At 47.7% G+C, this 20,032-nt stretch overlaps 1 protein-coding gene across 1 annotated transcript in view; it reads right to left on the bottom strand.

Moving 5' to 3' along the window:
* DIO2 (iodothyronine deiodinase 2) overlaps positions 1 to 18,588 on the bottom strand; it is a 198,204-nt gene extending 179,616 nt beyond the window's left edge. The window contains exon 1 of the mRNA XM_060181350.1: positions 18,379 to 18,588. The gene's annotated coding sequence lies outside the window, so the exon portion shown is untranslated. The remainder of the gene's footprint in view (positions 1 to 18,378) is intronic.
* Between the last annotated feature and the right edge of the window lie 1,444 nt (positions 18,589 to 20,032).

The raw sequence follows: 20,032 nt of genomic DNA on the forward strand, positions 1-20,032 counted from the left end.
TCTCTGTGTTGTACAAATACCTTCTCCCACTTGTTTACTTTTCTAAATTTTATTATGCTAAACCCAGAGGCCAACTCTTCCTCATCAGGTCCTAAAATGGCAAGGGGTTGGACTATGTAAAACTGAATCCTAGGGGCTGGAGGGTGGTACATGAGCTGAGCACACTTGCTACCATGCACAAGGATCCAGGTTCAAGGCCCTGGTCCCCATCTACAGGAGGCAAGCTTCATGAGCAGTGAAGCATAACTGGAGGTGCCTCTCTTCATCTCTCCCTCCCCTCTCAATTTCTGTCTCTATAGAAAAAATAAAAACGCAATTTAAAAAATAAAATAAAACCAAATCATTATAGGAGAGAGACTGTTTTAAAGTGATTTCTGCAAGGTAATTGGAATTGGTTAGGCCTTTCTACCTAAGAATCAGATGTAGCTTTTATATAGGAGTGAGTTAACATGTTATGCAAAAGACATGGACCAGATAGATGTGTCTTCTTGGGTAAGCAGGATGGCATGTGTAACTACCGACTTGTAGACAGCGGTGTTCTCTTTCTTTAAAAAGGGCAGTAAAGTCCACTCAGTGGGGTTGTATTCCCACCGGAATAAGGACACATCTCTGTGGCTCATAGTTCCTTTCAGTTCCTCCATCCCATACCCTTACTCAGTAGACGAATTTCTCAGCAGACAATTTCTTCCAAATTAAACTTTCATCAAAAATGAGTATATTAGCCTAAAAGGATGGCTCAATTACAGAGAAAAATAAAGTGACAACAAGCCTTGACTTTATTCCCCACATTTTTTCTTTTTGTTTTCTCTCTTTATTTTATCATTATTATTATTTTTTAACCAGAGCACTGTTCAGCTCTGGCTTAGGGTGGTGAAGGGGACTGAACCTGGGACTTTGGAGCCCAGGTCATGAAAGTCTGTTTGCATAATCATTATGCTATCTACCCTCCACATAAGCTTTGATTTTTAACAGAGAAATGTAGTTGTACTTAAAAAGAATTAAATACATGGGCCCCTATAGGACCGTGCCCTCAGTGTGGATCAGCAATGGTAGGGACTGTTCTATTCTCCAAAGGGAGGTTGGGCGACATCCTCTATCACTCGAAGTAGATGGGTCCTGAAATGAGCGCAGCCTGGAATGTTGTAGCCGTGACCACAGAGTGTGAGCTCAGCCCTACAGGGATGCAGAGGTCACACAGGCTCCCGTGCCGAATACGGACCCCAGATCACATCAATGGGGTTTACAGTCAACAATATTTATACTTTCCCCATGTTTGGGAGCTACTCTCTTCACTGATGCAGCTTTCTTGTCCTTTTCCAGCTATGACACCATCTCCCCAGACCATACCTTGGGTCCACCTGCATGTTAGCTGTCAGGCTCAGGCAAAAACTAGTAAAGTCATGGGCCCCCTAGCAATAACCCTGGAGGCAAATAAATAAATAATAAACACACATTATATGTAGAAGTCTAACGCAAAAAAAAAAAAGTAAAATGAACTAAAACTGAATCATTTATCACATTTAAAAGTGGAAGCTAGCCAGAGGGGCCCTTGGACTGCACTGCAGCTTCCCACAGACCTTCCTTTACTGTGGTAAAGAGATCCTGCCAGTTCTGGAATCATCAGGTGGAAAAGGTTTCCTGTGTGATTTTCGGAGACTTAAAGTCTCCATATGATGGCTATTGCTCAGAAGTTGCCAGACTTCCTTTGGAAGTCCAGTGCATGACTTTGCTCTTGGTGACTTCCCAGGGGGGTCGATCAGCCTGGCCTGACTTGCATAGGAGTTGGGTTGAGGGGGATGACGCAGGCCACAGGAAATGAAGTTTGGAGGCTTGAGAGCTTGGGTGTAATGCTGACTTCATTGATGAGAAGGATCAATGCCACCCCCACTAGGATGGTATTATCGCAGCCTCACTTCTGGACGAACTTCTCCCAGAAACCCTTGATGGGGTCCTCCCTTTATCCACTTAACAGGATGTCGTCTTGTTTGGGTGAGGGTTTTGTCTGCTGTTCAAAAAGCTTTTCAGTTTGATGTAACCCCACTTACTTCTCTCTGCTTTGGTTTTCTCTGCCATTGGGCTCGAGTCTCTAAAGAGGATACTGTGGAGTGCTCTGCTTTTTTTTTATATATATACACTTTATAAACCAAACAATCCCAGTGGGGGAAAAATGCAGCAGTGACAGTTTTCCTAATTGAGATTCTTAAGTAAAAAAAAAAAAAATCTCTCAAGATGATGTTGCAATCACTAACCATTTGCTAAAGGAAAAAACAAGTGTGGCTCAGAAATAAAAGAAATCATCTGGTGTGACTCATTTTACTAATGAGAAAACAACTGAATTCCAAAGAGAAGAGTCACCTGTACTTTTACAATCAGCAACAGACGATTGTAAACACCTAACGTTTAACTCGCGCACTGTTCTCCAGGCACCAACAAATTTTGTGGGTGATTCACAAAGGAGTAATTATCTACTAACTGAAAACACACTCTACTTCTAGCTGCCTAAAAGCAATCATTTTGTTTTAAAATATTTTAGTAGAAAAACATGCTCACACCATTCAGATACTTATTAGAGGGTTGCCAGTGAAATGTCTCACGGCCACATCTCACTCACCTGTCCTGCTTCTCCCCGTTGCTAGGTAGCCATAGTTACTCATCGCTTTGTATGCTTGCATGCTCTTCTGTCTATGAACACACAAACCTAGTTCCGTCTTTTCACTTACTTATTTGAGTAGAGGCAGAAAGAAAGTGAGATAGAAGGGAGGTAGAGAAAGAGATGCCTGCAGGTGGGGGTGAGGACGTGAACCTGGACCCTTGTGCGCAGCCACTTGTCCATTTCAGCCGGGCGTGACATCACCCAAACACAGCTTCCTCTTTTCTTACACAGAAGGAGCATGATTTGCACGCCACTATGCACCCGGCTTCTTTGTCTTTAAGATGCACTTTTTTTTTTACACATAACTACATACACAACTGTTACTTATTAATTTTTTTGCAGATATTTGACTTTGTTTCATGAATTTACTGATTGCCATTTATGTTGGAGCCAATCATTCACTGCTCAACCAATAAAGTCTAAAATAGCATCAACTAGTAGGTAAAGTTTTCGAGATACAAGCATTTGAAATTTGGTCCGAATTGATCAATTTTCATGATTTTTGTCATAGCCTGTATGGTACACCCATAAATCATAAAAACTAAATGATACTTTTCTTAAAATTCACCAGGAAAACCAGTAGCCAGGAACTGGGAATGTAGTTAGAAGACTGTCACAAATCAACCACCTTAAGAAAACTTTGCGTTAGCCTTCTGTTTCTGCTTTCTGATACAGAGAATGGGGAGAATGGGTAGTTCTCGTTTCAAAGGTCTCCTTTCTCTTTTCTTTTCCAGTTTTTCTAACTGTGCCTTTCCAAGGAATCATTGGACAGATCAGCTATTTTAGGGTATGTAACTAAGCAAAATTTTTTGATTCATCTCCAAGACTTCTCTACTCTGGCTTTTTCATAGAAGGAAGGAGAGAGAGAGAGAGAGAGAGAGAGAGAGAGAGGTCACAGTACTGGAACTTTCTTCAGTGCAATGGAGGACTGAGTCTGAACATGGATTGCACACATAGCAAAACTGCACACTATCTAAGTGGCCTATTTTCTGGTCCCTAAATTATTTCAATCTTTTCTTCTGCTTATCAATAAAATACTATTAAAATACAAAAATCAAAAGGTTATATGCACTACCGTGTCCAGTGCATTATTTACAATATTCAAGATGTGGGAACAATCTAAGAGCCCAATGGTGGATGAATAGACAAAGAAACTGTGGCATGTATACACAATGGTTTATTACTCAGCTATGGCAAATGATGGAATGCTGCCATTTACGACAATATGGACAGAGCTGGAGATTGTGGTGCTAAGCAAGATAACTTAGAAAGAGAAAGACAAATACCGGACAATAAAGTAAGTGAACAGAACAAAAAAACCACTTTGGTTCAAACCAAACCAAATACGTGAGATTGACAGAGTCGTGAGCTCACAGGAAAAAGACTCGATTCTCCACTAGCAAATATTAAGGCATTTTCCCCATGGTCAATAAGATTATACTCATCAGGAATCTTTTTTTGGGAGATAGGAGTTCTAGTCTGCTTTCTCCCTCAGTTACTTGCTAACTTTGGTGAGGATGGCATTAGATAACATATTGCCTGTAAATTACCTAAGTCATTGATCTTTAGTTCTCTTGAACACTGTTTTGAATCACTAGTCTCCAAGTAATTTTTTGGATGGGTGGCAAGAATGACTATACTCACCTAAGAATTTTCCAAAACTGTATGTTTTCATTTTATAGTATAGTACGCAATCTAGTTTTAGAGTTTCTTTTCTGTAACACTTCCAGTGAGTTTTATCACTGTATTTTCTCTCAAGTCAATACACATAATTGTTATCATTCACTATTTTAAGATTACCATTATAACTGTATAGACCATTATGAGGGTTAAGATGTATATAATTTAAAAATGTGTGTATTGGAACAGTTGAAACCAAACTGTCAAATGAAACTGTCAACCAGTTATTTTATCTTTGATAGAAAAATTGATCACTTAGTCATGAAGCAAAACAAATATTCATATCAAAAAGCCTTTACCCAAGAATTTACAGGGCACCTGTTAGAACTGTGACTCACTATATTATTAGATTTTGGACAGAGTACCCAAATAGTATAGCAGGTTGGTTTGTGTCGATCAAAGAAGTGTAGGCAACCTAAGAAAGAAAAAATATGAAAGTGAGTCAAGAGGTGACTGCTGTTCTTCCAGTCTTCCTCCCCAGTGACCACTCCATGCCAGAGAAGGGAAGCCTGGAAAAGATCAGGAGAAAAACAAAACAAGACCCCACCCCCCACAAAATATGCACAGATGCAAAGCAATGCCAGACGGGCGGAGGGGAAGACAGCATAATGGTTATGCAAGGAGACTCTCCTGCCTGAGGCTCCAAAGTTGCAAATTCAGCCCCTCACCTCACCACCTTAAACTGGAATTGAGCTGAGCGGTGCTCTGGTAAAACCAACAGAACTGTTGTGCAGCCAGGTCACAGTGACCGAATAGAGAGAACCTGCTTTTATCCTATATCAACAGCAAAGTCACAGTATAAAGCAAACCCTTCTTAGAAGTGGGCTTTCCTGGGAGTCAGGTGGGAGTGCAGCAGGTTAAGCCCAAGGACCGGCGTAAGGATCCCAGTTCGAACCCCCAGGCTCCCCACCTGCAGGGGAGTCACTTCACAGGCGGTGCAGCAGGTCTGCAGGTGTCTGTCTGTCTGTCTCTCCCCCTCTCTGTCTTCCCCTCCTCTCTCCATTTCTCTCTGTCCTATCCAACAATGACGGCATCAATAATAACTACAGAAATAAAACAACAGGGCAACAAAAGGGAATAAATAAATAAATATTTTTTAAAAGTGGGCTTTCCTCATCAAGAGGCAGGAAGGCAGCGTTCAGGTGACAGAGATACAAGGAGGCAGGAAACACCTCTCTGCACCACAAAAGAGAAATTGGCAAAGTATCTATGGTATGGTATTTTAATATGGCAAGGTGGGCCCCAATTCTGTTACAATTCTCCGCCTACAACTTTCCAACAGTAGGAAATGCCAAAATAAAAGCCTTACATCTGGTGGAAATCACAGGGCACTGTGATTTCCTGGTGACCACTGTTATTTACTAGACAGCATCTGGGAGCTTAGTTGAGACGGACTCCAAGAGAAATACTCTCTTTCCAGATTACCATTATCTGTTCTCACCAGCCAGAGTTTGTGTAAAGTTGCCACTACCCAGACAGAGACCCGCAACTCCCAATGAGACCTAACCCCTGTTTACAACGACCCCGTGGTTGCTCAGCCAGCCTCAAACTTCTTAGCACTAAGTAAGTCAAACTACAGGCCCAGGTCCTCATAGAACACCAAACATAATGAGAAGACAGAGAAAATGGCCTGCACTGCTGGACCAAGACATCAACTGGAAGAAGACTCAAATTCAACAGTGCCATGTAAAGTTCTTTAAAAGCATATTCAAAGCTGTGGTCCTAAGAAAGCTCACCAAAATGCAGAGGTCAGTGGAAGAAAATTTCAAGAAAGTATGAGGTAAGTGCTAAAAAATCAAATAAAGATTACAGTAGCTCAACTAAGAAACATACCATAGAGGAGTGCCATAGAGGAGTGCCACAGCAGAAAGAGAGAGCCCGAAAGCCAATAAATAGGTAAAAGCAAACCACGTGGCTGATCTCAGCACCAGGGAGGTTGAAAAGCATACTTCCAAGAGTCGGGCGGTAGCGCGGCAGGTGAAGTGCAGGAGGCGCAAAGCGCAGGGACCGGCCTAAGGATCCCAGTTCAAGCCCCCGGCTCCCCACCTGCAGGGGAGTCGCTTCACAGGTGGTGAAGAGGTCTGCAGGTGTCTGTCTTTCCCTCTCTCTGTCGTCCCCTCCTCTCTCCATTTCTCTCTGTCCTTTCCAACAACGATGGCATCAATAATAACTACAACAATAAAATAACAGCAATAAAAAAGGGCAACAAAAGGGAATAAATCAATTAATTTTTTTTTTAAAAGAACATCATTAAAAAAAAAAAGTCTGCTCCCTTTGACTTAGCAGACTATCACAAAACATACAGCAAATGATGTAAAGGGACAGCCCTTATCAAAAGGAAGAAGGCATAAGTGCGTACAGTGAGGAGGCCAGTGGGAAGCCCATCTTTGGTCATGGCTATTCATTTCCCTCTCACGCCCAAATCACGCTTGAAACTTCCCCGGGGGAGTCAGGATGAGCACATGCTGGGTAGATCTGCAGACTTCATGTGCTAGGCCTGCAACCTAAAACAGAACTACTGAGCTAAGCCAGCTAAGTCTGCAGACCGACTAGTAGGAGACTGCTTCCTGAGAGAATACCCTGAGATTCTGAGATTCGGGGTGGCTTGTCAGTATAAAATGTGGAACTCACTGACTCAGACCACGCACTTTCTAATATTACTGTGTCCCAGCTGTCATTTCATCACATTTCCATCTTCTCAAATCTTTTCCTGTGTCGAGGGCGGACCTAAATCTTGTAGTGCTTGTATCTTCATCTCATTTTCCATGGGGAGCTGGGCCACTCACTCTGAATTATAAGTAGAGTCTCTCTGGATTTTTGAAAACTTGTTATACAATGATCTTCTACAAAGATTGTGAATATACAGGGTCAAGAGGTGGCACACATGGTTAAGCACATGCACACTACAGTGCACAAGGACTCGAGTTCAAGACCACCTGCAGGGGGAAAGTTTCCTGAGTCCTGAAGCGGGGCTGCAGGTGTCTCTCTCCCCATTCATTCTCAATTTCTTTCTGTCTCTACCCGATAGTAATTTTTTTTAATTTACAAAAAAAAAGATTTTGAATATGTAGCCTGTGAACAGTGCAAAGAGCTGGGAATACAAGGTGGGACATGATGCTCTTCAAGGGGTTTCAGTCCAGTAAGAACAAAACAATGCTAATTAAGAAAGGACAGGAATGCTTGAACTCCTTTTTTAAATTTTCATATTCATTAAATAGCGATTTATATGACTACAAATTAATAGGAGTGTACATAAACACCATTCCCACCACCAAAAGATGGGTCCCATCCCATCCCCCCACCCCACCCCCGGGGTCCCAGGAAACCGGTCACCCACCCTCACCCCAGGGTTTTTACTTTGGTGCCCACTCCAGAGTCATATGAAATTCAAGAATGCTTGAATTTCTCAAGTATCCATTTTAGAAGCTTGATCGTAATTTAAACTGGTGGGCTGAGTGGCGGTGCCCGAGGTAAAGCACACACACGCCAGTGAGCAAGGACCCAGGTTTGCGCCCCTGGTTCCTGCCTGCAGGGAGGAAGCTTCACAAATGGAGAAGCAGCACTGCAGATGTCTCTCTGTTATCTCCACCCCCTTCTTCTCAATTTCTTTCTGCCGCTACCCAAAATAAATAAGAATGTCTTAATAATAATGATTTAAGCCAGGACAAACAGTTAAGGACAAGAATAATTTTATTCAACCTCGGTTCCCTTATAGTACCAAGCAACACAGCTTTTCTAGAATAAACTTTCAACAAATCACTGTTCAGTATACATCATGACTGCCCTTGTGCTAGGTCAACTCCACAGCAGGCCCGTTCCCAGACATTTGCTGGATGGCTACTATACACTGTTCGGACTATTGTGCAAGACCTAGAGCCTTCTGGCCACCTAGGGCATGTAGTCTGACTGAAGCAGGCGTGCCAACACATAGCCAGGATAGTACTTCAGATACACTGAGCACTTTGGGAGTAAAGAAAGGTGACTACCTTCATTTGGGGGAGTCGTTTTATACTTGTCAGCAGGTCTTTAAAGTGTAGAAGATTTTCAGACAGAAAGAAAATAGCCAAGGCTACTCAAGGTCACAAGAACATCGTGTACAAAACTACAGACACATGAAAAAAGCAGATGGGTCCAGAGATTAGCAACGCATTAAGCACGGATGAAATCTGGGCTGGGTGGGAACTGGGTGAGGAGCCATGAGGCCAGCAGCTGAATCAGGAAGAGTTTCGTCTGCCAGCGTAATGGACTGAGATGTTACTCTATGAGAATCGAAGGCTAAGTGGGCTGTTTTAAGCTGGAAATGAATGTGGTTGGCATCTTATTTGCTTGGTGTCTTGACCATCGCTGAACCGAGTGGAGACTGGGACAAGTAAGGGGGAACTTGATTACAGAAAGACTAGATAGGAAGCATCTGGCTTCCGATCCAGAAAGACAAAGGCCCCACTCAGGTGAAGAGTGGACAGGACAGACGTGTCTATAGTGGAGTAGACGGGAAAAGCAGCCAACAGATAGATGAGAAATGGAGATGAGCGGGAGTCGGCTGAGAGTGCCCTGTGAGTGTTGGGTCCACAAGTAGAAGGGAAAGCAGGTTCTGAGAGAAATGACCCTGCTGGAGACTAAGGACCCTTTCAGCACTCCGCTCTTCTCTACGGCTAAGCTAAGCTACTAATTCACTTTTCAAAACCACAGCTCTGTCACTTCTGAAATGGAAAATACAGCCCCTACCTCATGGACTTGCAGTGAGATTGAATAAGAGTAAAACATAGAAAGTCAACTGGAAGCTTGGAGCTGGTTTACTCAGTGGAGCACACATACTGCCATGCACGCAGTGCTGAGACTGAGCCCCCAGCACCCCGGGAGCTGCCCTGTGCCTGGTCCTGAGACTGAGCCCCCAGCACCCCGGGAGCTGCCCTGTGCCTGGTCCTGAGACTGAGCCCCCAGCACCCTAAGAGCTGCCCTGCGCCTGGTCCTGACACTGAGCCCCCAGCACCCCGGGAGCTGCCCTGCGCCTGGTCCTGACACTGAGCCCCCAGCACCCCGGGAGCTGCCCTGCGCCTGGTCCTGAGACTGAGCCCCCAGCACCCCGGGAGCTGCCCTGCGCCTGGTCCTGACACTGAGCCCCCAGCACCCTAAGAGCTGCCCTGCGCCTGGTCCTGAGACTGAGCCCCCAGCACCCTGGGAGCTGCCCTGCGCCTGGTCCTGAGACTGAGCCCCCAGCACCCTGGGAGCTGCCCTGCGCCTGGTCCTGACACTGAGCCCCCAGCACCCTGGGAGCTGCCCTGCGCCTGATCCTGACACTGAGCCCCCAGCACCCTGGGAGCTGCCCTGCGCCTGATCCTGACACTGAGCCCCCAGCACCCCGGGAGCTGCCATGCACGCAGTCCTGAGACTGAGCCCCCAGCACCCCGGGAGCTGCCCTGCGCCTGGTCCTGAGACTGAGGCCCCAGCACCCCGGGAGCTGCCCTGCGCCTGGTCCTGACACTGAGCCCCCAGCACCCCGGGAGCTGCCCTGCGCCTGGTCCTGACACTGAGCCCCCAGCACCCCGGGAGCTGCCCTGTGCCTGGTCCTGAGACTGAGGCCCCAGTACCCCAGGAGCTGCCATGCACGCAGTGCTGAGACTGAGCCCCCAGCACCCTAAGAGCTGCCCTGCACCTGGTCCTGAGACTAAGCCCCCAGCACCCCAGGAGCTGCCATGCACGCAGTGCTGAGACTGAGCCCCCAGCACCCCGGGAGCTGCCCTGCGCCTGGTCCTGAGACTGAGCCCCCAGCACCCCGGGAGCTGCCCTGCGCCTGGTCCTGAGACTGAGCCCCCAGCACCCCGGGAGCTGCCCTGCGCCTGGTCCTGACACTGAGCCCCCAGCACCCCGGGAGCTGCCCTGCGCCTGGTCCTGAGACTGAGCCCCCAGCACCCCGGGAGCTGCCCTGTGCCTGGTCCTGAGACTGAGGCCCCAGTACCCCAGGAGCTGCCATGCACGCAGTGCTGAGACTGAGCCCCCAGCAACCCGGGAGCTGCCATGCACGCAGTGCTGAGACTGAGCCCCCAGCACCCTAAGAGCTGCCCTGCGCCTGGTCCTGAGACTGAGCCCCCAGCACCCCAGGAGCTGCCATGCACGCAGTGCTGAGACTGAGCCCCCAGCACCCCGGGAGCTGCCCTGTGCCTGGTCCTGACACTGAGCCCCCAGCACCCTGGGAGCTGCCCTGCGCCTGATCCTGACACTGAGCCCCCAGCACCCCGGGAGCTGCCATGCACGCAGTCCTGAGACTGAGCCCCCAGCACCCCGGGAGCTGCCCTGCGCCTGGTCCTGAGACTGAGCCCCCAGCAACCCGGGAGCTGCCATGCACGCAGTGCTGAGACTGAGCCCCCAGCACCCTAAGAGCTGCCCTGAACCTGGTGCTGACACTAAGCCCCCAGCACCCCGGTAGCTGCCCTGCGCCTGGTCCTGACACTGAGCCCCCAGCACCCCGGGAGCTGCCCTGCGCCTGGTCCTGACACTGAGCCCCCAGCACCCCGGGAGCTGCCCTGCGCCTGGTCCTGACACTGAGCCCCCAGCAACCTGGGAGCTGCCCTGCGCCTGGTCCTGAGACTGAGTCCCCAGTACCCCAGGAGCTGCCATGCACGCAGTGCTGAGACTGAGCCCCCAGCACCCTAAGAGCTGCCCTGCACCTGGTCCTGAGACTGAGCCCCCAGCACCCCAGGAGATGCCATGCACGCAGTGCTGAGACTGAGCCCCCAGCACCCCGGGAGCTGCCATGCACGCAGTGCTGAGACTGAGCCCCCAGCACCCTAAGAGCTGCCCTGCACCTGGTCCTGAGACTGAGCCCCCAGCACCCCAGGAGATGCCATGCACGCAGTGCTGAGACTGAGCCCCCAGCACCCCGGGAGCTGCCCTGCACCTGGTCCTGAGACTAAGCCCCCAGCACCCCGGGAGCTGCCCTGAGCCTGGTCCTGACACTGAGCCCCCAGCACCCCGGGAGCTGCCCTGCGCCTGGTCCTGAGACTGAGCCCCCAGCACCCCGGGAGCTGCCCTGCGCCTGGTCCTGAGACTGAGCCCCCAGCAACCCGGGAGCTGCCCTGTGCCTGGTCCTGAGACTGAGGCCCCAGTACCCCAGGAGCTGCCATGCACGCAGTGCTGAGACTGAGCCCCCAGCACCCTAAGAGCTGCCCTGCACCTGGTCCTGAGACTAAGCCCCCAGCACCCCAGGAGCTGCCATGCACGCAGTGCTGAGACTGAGCCCCCAGCAACCCGGGAGCTGCCCTGCGCCTGGTCCTGAGACTGAGCCCCCAGCACCCCGGGAGCTGCCCTGCGCCTGGTCCTGAGACTGAGCCCCCAGCAACCCGGGAGCTGCCCTGCGCCTGGTACTGAGACTGAGCCCCCAGCACCCCGGGAGCTGCCCTGCGCCTGGTCCTGACACTGAGCCCCCAGCACCCCGGGAGCTGCCCTGTGCCTGGTCCTGAGACTGAGGCCCCAGTACCCCAGGAGCTGCCATGCACGCAGTGCTGAGACTGAGCCCCCAGCACCCTAAGAGCTGCCCTGCACCTGGTCCTGAGACTAAGCCCCCAGCACCCCAGGAGCTGCCATGCACGCAGTGCTGAGACTGAGCCCCCAGCAACCCGGGAGCTGCCATGCACGCAGTGCTGAGACTGAGCCCCCAGCACCCCGGGAGCTGCCCTGCGCCTGGTCCTGAGACTGAGGCCCCAGCACCCCGGGAGCTGCCCTGCGCCTGGTCCTGAGACTGAGCCCCCAGCACCCCGGGAGCTGCCATGCACGCAGTGCTGAGACTGAGCCCCCAGCACCCTAAGAGCTGCCCTGCACCTGGTCCTGAGACTGAGCCCCCAGCACCCCAGGAGATGCCATGCACGCAGTGCTGAGACTGAGCCCCCAGCACCCCGGGAGCTGCCATGCACGCAGTGCTGAGACTGAGCCCCCAGCACCCTAAGAGCTGCCCTGCACCTGGTCCTGAGACTGAGCCCCCAGCACCCCAGGAGATGCCATGCACGCAGTGCTGAGACTGAGCCCCCAGCACCCCGGGAGCTGCCATGCACGCAGTGCTGAGACTGAGCCCCCAGCACCCTAAGAGCTGCCCTGCACCTGGTCCTGAGACTGAGCCCCCAGCACCCCAGGAGATGCCATGCACGCAGTGCTGAGACTGAGCCCCCAGCACCCCGGGAGCTGCCCTGCACCTGGTCCTGACACTGAGCCCCCAGCACCCCGGGAGCTGCCCTGAGCCTGGTCCTGACACTGAGCCCCCAGCACCCCGGGAGCTGCCCTGCGCCTGGTCCTGAGACTGAGCCCCCAGCACCCCGGGAGCTGCCCTGCGCCTGGTCCTGAGACTGAGCCCCCAGCAACCCGGGAGCTGCCCTGTGCCTGGTCCTGAGACTGAGGCCCCAGTACCCCAGGAGCTGCCATGCACGCAGTGCTGAGACTGAGCCCCCAGCACCCTAAGAGCTGCCCTGCACCTGGTCCTGAGACTAAGCCCCCAGCACCCCAGGAGCTGCCATGCACGCAGTGCTGAGACTGAGCCCCCAGCAACCCGGGAGCTGCCCTGCGCCTGGTCCTGAGACTGAGCCCCCAGCAACCCGGGAGCTGCCATGCACGCAGTGCTGAGACTGAGCCCCCAGCACCCTAAGAGCTGCCCTGCACCTGGTCCTGACACTAAGCCCCCAGCACCCCGGGAGCTGCCCTGCGCCTGGTCCTGACACTGAGCCCCCAGCACCCCGGGAGCTGCCCTGCGCCTGGTCCTGACACTGAGCCCCCAGCACCCCGGGAGCTGCCCTGCGCCTGGTCCTGACACTGAGCCCCCAGCACCCCGGGAGCTGCCCTGAGCCTGGTCCTGACACTGAGCCCCCAGCACCCCGGGAGCTGCCCTGCGCCTGGTCCTGACACTGAGCCCCCAGCACCCCGGGAGCTGCCCTGCGCCTGGTCCTGACACTGAGCCCCCAGCACCCCGGGAGCTGCCCTGAGCCTTATCCTGACACTGAGCCCCCAGCACCCCGGGAGCTGCCCTGCGCCTGGTCCTGACACTGAGCCCCCAGCACCCCGGGAGCTGCCCTGCGCCTGGTCCTGACACTGAGCCCCCAGCACCCCGGGAGCTGCCCTGCGCCTGGTCCTGACACTGAGCCCCCAGCACCCCGGGAGCTGCCCTGAGCCTGGTCCTGACACTGAGCCCCCAGCACCCCGGGAGCTGCCCTGCGCCTGGTCCTGACACTGAGCCCCCAGCACCCCAGGAGCACCTGTGCCAGAGCCTCGTGATGGGGGAGCAGCGCCATGCTGTCCTTGCTCTCCCTCTCAAGCTCTCTCTCTGTGTCTCTATCTGAAATTAAAAGGGAGGGAAAAGGCCCATCAGCAGTGGTGGAAATGAGTAGGGATGAAACCCAATACAAAAAGAAATCTGGTTCAGTGCATGTTTGTGAAGTTATTCAGTAAATATTGTTGGGAAGTGGACAGAAGAAGAATGGAGAGCAGAGACTGGGGATTTCAAGCTAGGTTTGGGAATGCGATTTTTTAAATTTTATTTATTTATTTATTATTGGATAGAGACAGAGAGAAATTGAGAGAGAAGGGGGAGATAGAGAGGAAGAGAGACAGACAGACACCTGCAGACCTGCTTCACCACTTGTGAAGTGACTCCCCTGTAGGTGGGAAACTGGGGACTTGAACCGGGATCCTTACACCGGTCCTTGCACTTTGAGCCACATGTGCTTAACCCGCTGCGCTACTGCCAACTCCCGGGTATGTGATCTTGAGAGTGTTAGCTGACCTCCTGAAGGTCCAGATTCTTGCACGTACAACAGAATATTCCCCTACCTCACTATCCTTGTAGGAAGATCAAATCTGAAGTACTATGCAGAGTTCCATGTAGTTTCTGGCATATAACTGGTGCTGAATGTGTAGTGACTGAATGTATCAACTAATTCAACTGTACTCAGTACATCTTCTTTGAGGTATAAAGTGTATAACCTAGTTCAGTAATACCTATCGTGTACATGCCCACAAAGGAGAGCACTAAATTCTGTTTCACAATAGAATTTTACATTGTAAGTTAACTTACTTTAAATGGGTCACGAATAATATAATTGCCCATTTCCACTAATATTAGAAAAAAGGTCTGCCACTCTAATCTGCTTGTTTTGTATAAAATCTAGAAACTACTTCTGCAAATCTTCGTTAAAAACAGTGCTAGAAGCACAACCAGATTCTGTGCAGAGTTTACATGACATCTATGTTATCCCAAAGAAGTGGAATAGAAACTAAAAACTCTTGAAAGACGCTATTTCTGAATAGCACAAGTACTGCCAGCAGGAATTCATTTTTCAGTTGTATGAATGCATTTGATTGAAGATTGGTTGTGGATACAGTTCCTGCCTGAGAAGTGAATTTTACTGTCTTTTGCCATTGTGGCAGATACAGTTAGCTGTAAGTCAATGTCCCTTCTTCCTCATCTCCTTTTAAGATTAAACCTACTCCTGGACCCTCCAGCTTCCTCTTCCACCCCATTAAAATGGAGGATATGACCTCCCAGGTGTAGACTACGTTTCCCAGCAACCCTTAAAGAAAAGGTCATGTGCTAAAATAGCCGACAGTCGGAGAGCCTTGGAATTGCAATCTGTCACAGCTGTGTCATCTCCTTCAAGACTTGCCCTGGACTCACTCCTGAAACTTCATCTGTGACTGTAGCACAGGCAGCAATGACCCACCCAGCTTCACCAGTGCTGACGGGCATGTTAAGGAATGGCAATGCAGCAGAAAGGAAGGAATGTGTGCCCTTTGGTGACCTGATAAAGCCAACGTACTTTGTCACCTGGACCAGCAAAGCTGTAACATACATTTCTATCTGTGTAAGTGACTGTGTGTGTATGAACGTGTGTGTGCGTTTTTCATGATAGCATCGCAGTATTTACTCTACGTAGCTCTAGGGTCTACCTTGTTTTCCGAGAAACCACTGTTCCAATTGTTAAAGTTGTTTTTACAATCTTTGGGGACAAGAAAAATTTTAAATATGCAAGTTTGAAGGGTCAGGTTGAACTTTCTGAATACTCATTAACACACCAAGACTGACCCCCAAAGGGCCTTTCTATTTCTCTTTACTTAGTAATGATATTCCAAGTTAAAGTGAAAAATGTTAATTGTTAACTTGGTCGGTTTTTATTAGGATTGTACTTTTGTTTGTAATGAAGTAGCACCCCTTTCTTTTCTACCTGTCAGTAAGTGTTGGTTGAATAGTCCTAAAATCTTTCAATTTATCTTGTCCAAATTATCAGAGTTAACCATAAATAAATAAATAGAGGTCTCAAAAGAGCATGTCTAGGGGAAGAAAGAGGAAGAGGGAGGGGTGGGGTGGGAGGAGAAGGAAGAGAAGGAGGAGGAGGAAGAGGAGAAAGTTGGGGGTAGTAGAGAGAGAGAAATGGTTCACCAAGTTTAACTACTGCAATTTCCTTTCAGATTTTTTCAACTAAGAAGAAATGTGATAAGTAAAACCTTATTGTATTGGTGGCATTTGCCACTCTTTTGGCAATTGGGATAGAGTGGGATTTGAAAATGATTTTTGTTTCAGCAGTGGGGTTGCAGATAATGCAAGTAAGACTCTTACATTAGTAGCTTTATTCCTGGTATCATGAATAGCTAGCTATGAAATGGCTTAGTTGCCAAAAACAAAGTCAATCAAAAAGACAGGTAACAAAAGAATTAGAGCACCAGGTGACGGTGTATGAGGACAACACAGACAGAACATACCAGAGTCACATGGTCCCTTGCACAATTCATCTCAGTCACACATAGGACACAGTGGATCATCCGATCTGAAAAATAACTGCCGTGCTGATATTTTAGTCACTATCAGTTAAGTCTCAACTTGAGAGAAACTGAATTAGCTTCTCCCGTTTGCCTTCCCAGTAACTAGAGGCAGCTGTTGGAATGGAAAGAACTCTTGGCTAGGAATTAGGAAACTTCATCAGTAGGCGAGACGTTCCCGCTTACTAAGTGTGAATGTGGGCAGGTCATCTAACCTTTGCGCAGGGTTAACTGTGAAGTTCAGAGTGAGATGATCTGCAAGAATCATATTTAGAACATAAAAAAGCTACATGCAAATATACAATAAAGTTGTTGGACACATAAGCCATACATTATGTACCTATTATAAGCACATTTCCCAGAGTAAAAATTATAAAGTAAAGCCACTTACTGAATTATACATACATACATATCAATATGCAGTGTCTGAATGATATTTATTCATATTAAATATACATATTAGCTAAATAAAACTGTTACAATTTAGGATTTATATCCTGGCTTCTTCTAAAAGGAATCAAAGAAATTATAGGTTAGCATGCAATGCAAAGTGGCAGTGAGAAACTTTAAAACACAACTAATCCTGTGTTGTTAATATTGAATATATATACATATATATGCATAGAAAAACATTTTTGAAAAGTTCTGACTTTTCCAACAACGCAATATATTAAAGAAGCACTTTTTTTTTAGAGGAATCCTACTACTTTTCATGATGGCTGAGAGCAAAGGGAAAATTATAGTAATAACAAGTTACTAAGAATTTATTGAGGGGCAGGGGAGATAGCATAATGGTTATGCAAAGAGACTCTCATGCCCGAGGCTTCAAAGTCCCAGGTTCAGTCTCCTGCACTACCGTAAACCAGAGCTGAGCTGGTAAAAAGAAAAACGAAGCATAAATAAATAAATAAAGCACAGCCTTAAAGAAAATGTACTGAGCATCTGCAAAATGCCTCTCCTCCCAGAATGTTAGTGTCTCAGCAGTGACCTACATTGAACACTGTAGCTTCACCCACATCCTATTCCTTCATCTCTTCCTTTCTGAGTAATAAATTCAACAGAAAACCTCTGCTATTTTCTTTCCATAAAAGAACATCTGGGAGGTGGCAAGTTCCCATACAAGACTAATATAAGGCATACACTAAGTTTGCACCCTAAACCAAACAATAATGGTATTCTAACATTTCAACTCTTTTCTTTTTGAGTGATCATTATGAAAATCTAGTTGTTGTTTTTAACCTAGTCCCATACCATCTGGTAGTCACTGAAGTCCCAATAATCTTCCCTTCTAAAGTAAATTTAAGTGATCCCCATTCTGTTCTATGTACATGAAAATAAACTGGGAATTAATTTTATTGTGTGTGGGGGGGTGGTAACACAAAGTCTTTGACTCATCAATTCAGACAATATATTACTCGGTTTGGAGAACATCTATCAGGTAGTTTGATTTTTATTTAAATCCATTGAAAGTAAAACATTGCCTGATTCTTGATTCAAAAACAAATATCCTAGATATATTTTTATTGAATGGATTAACACTGATAATCATTTATCTTAAGCTGAAATTCACAGACCAATCTCTAAATTGAGATTGAGCCTAACAAATAGTGACATTTTTTTAAAATTCTCCCTCAACTTCTGGCACTTAAAAAAACATATAACATGTAAAATGGGTGAGATGGCTCTGTGCAGATGACATGGAAACAAAGAGTTGGTCACTGGAAACCATTTCTGCACTTCGCTCTAATGCTGCAGTTGATTTCATCCTTAAACATCAATCCAAGAGCATCTCCGAGCATGTGAAATGGCTCTCAACTGAGACACAGGTCTTCAGGAGTTGGAGTGTCTTCTCTAGACTAAGATTACTACATTCTGAACAGCACAGGAAAACAGTTCCCTATTCAAAGCTTGGCACAGTAGAGAAACATCATGTGCCTATCTTCTAAGCGTGACCTCCAGAAGTCATGCCTCTTTTAGTAGCAGTGTATGGACATACAGACTTTGGGGAATACAGGCTCCATTTCAGCCAGTCCTCATGCAAAGAGAACAAGAGGAGAGAAAGCAGCGGTGGCTTCAGGTTCTATCATGAATGTGCATCTGTGAGCTCACAGGTCAACAGCTAACTGAGCAGTTGCAGAGGAAGCAAGTAGAATACATGGATGGTCCTGGTAATCAGACTTTAATCCACTCAGAGATCAACCACACAGGGACTAAATGGAGGCAATTCAACAGAGTCTAGATGACCCTGGACTCACCTGACCCCTCTTGTCCTCTTGGAGTTGGAAATAGCTGCCCAGCGTGGCAGAAGTCAGCTATAACAGAGACTGTCTGTGTTCTAGGAAGACAGGGCTGTGACTGGCTTCGCTTCTCTCACTGTCCTTTGCCTTTGAAGTGCTCCCCATCCAGCAACATGCCGTTTGCTGTCTCCAACTTCCCCAAAGCACCTGTGCATGTCCCGGGCATGCACGTGTCGTGCCAGTGACCCAGAGTGTCCGGCAGTGGGAGGTAACATTTTGCATCTCCTTTTTCTGGAGACTAGTCTCTCCCTTACATGGCTTGTCTAGGCTCCTCTAAAAGGCTAAGGGAGGTTATCCATTCCCTTCACTCACAGGTTGTAAACCGTGATGAGGTCCAGTTTTAGAAGGGGAGTCTGCATGATCTTTGTGTCACTGCCAGAAAGGAGACTCAGGTTCCATATTGGAACTCCTACCTCAGTTTTCAAATCCAGCACCTCCCAAAATGCATGAAGCCACTATTGTCTCGCTCTTTGGCATCTTCCTACCAAGTTTAACAACATATTCCTTTGTTAATCTGCTTTTTCTGCTTCTAGCAAGTTTTCTTTGCAAAGTGTCTCCTGACAGAGTGGAAGCCTGAGAGAAAAATAACTTTACTCTTATTTTTCCCCACCCCATTCTATAGAATGAACACGTGTGCTGTCCAGGGAGTAATAAATAGAATAGCCTTGTTTGTCACTTCATCTTCACTCCTTGACTTCACAAACAAGTGTTTGGGTCAAATGCTGTCACACTAGGACAAAGGAGTTTCCAAGTTCTTTTCTGGGTGTGAACTTTTATTATACTTATTATTACTGAGCAAGAAGGTTATGAATCATTCAGTTATGCATAGACTTTGCTTTTTTATAACAGCATTTGCTGAAATGGCAGGTCTCCAATACACCATTTTTGAATTTCACCATGATCATTTCTGATAACCAGGATATGATAGCATTATTACCAACATGTAATTGAATTTCACAGAGACAGAAAAAATATTATAAAAATTGTCCACACAGAGACAGAAAAAAATATTATAAAAATCATGCTTAATTGAATTTAACTGATTTCTGCCAAATAGATGAATATCAGCTTTCCCTGAAGTCTTTATTTCAGTGAAATTCAATTAGTAATGAGGTTTAACATTTTCAACAATAGATTTATAACATACTAAGTCTAATCTCTTGAAATCTTGTAATGGATGAATCCATCATTCCTTCCCAACTTCTCCAGCTAGAGATGTACTGAATGTCCTCTCAGAATTCTCAGACGTTATTTTTGATTCAGACCATGTCCACTTGTTGCCCTTCAGTGGACATGCCATGTTATCACATTACCTTTGGAATCAGTTCGGCTTCTGACCTACATTCTCAGTTCGGCAAGCAGATATGAATCTCTTCTTCTCCACCCATTTTTAAATGACGTCTCCCGGGGCATCTGGCCACCAAGCAGGACTTCAGTTTATATGTGGGACAGTCTCTGACATTCACCCCTCAGCCATTTCCTTTGCTTCATTTAGAAGTACCAAGAAATGAGTAATATCGCCTCACGTACTTACAATTTCAGGAACACAATCTAGTCACAGGGAATTACACACAGGAATTCCATATTCTCGCACTTTCATCTCCTCCTGAAC

The sequence above is a fragment of the Erinaceus europaeus genome, chromosome 22 (genome assembly GCF_950295315.1).
Source record: "Erinaceus europaeus chromosome 22, mEriEur2.1, whole genome shotgun sequence".
In the NCBI taxonomy this organism is placed as follows: domain Eukaryota; kingdom Metazoa; phylum Chordata; class Mammalia; order Eulipotyphla; family Erinaceidae; genus Erinaceus; species Erinaceus europaeus.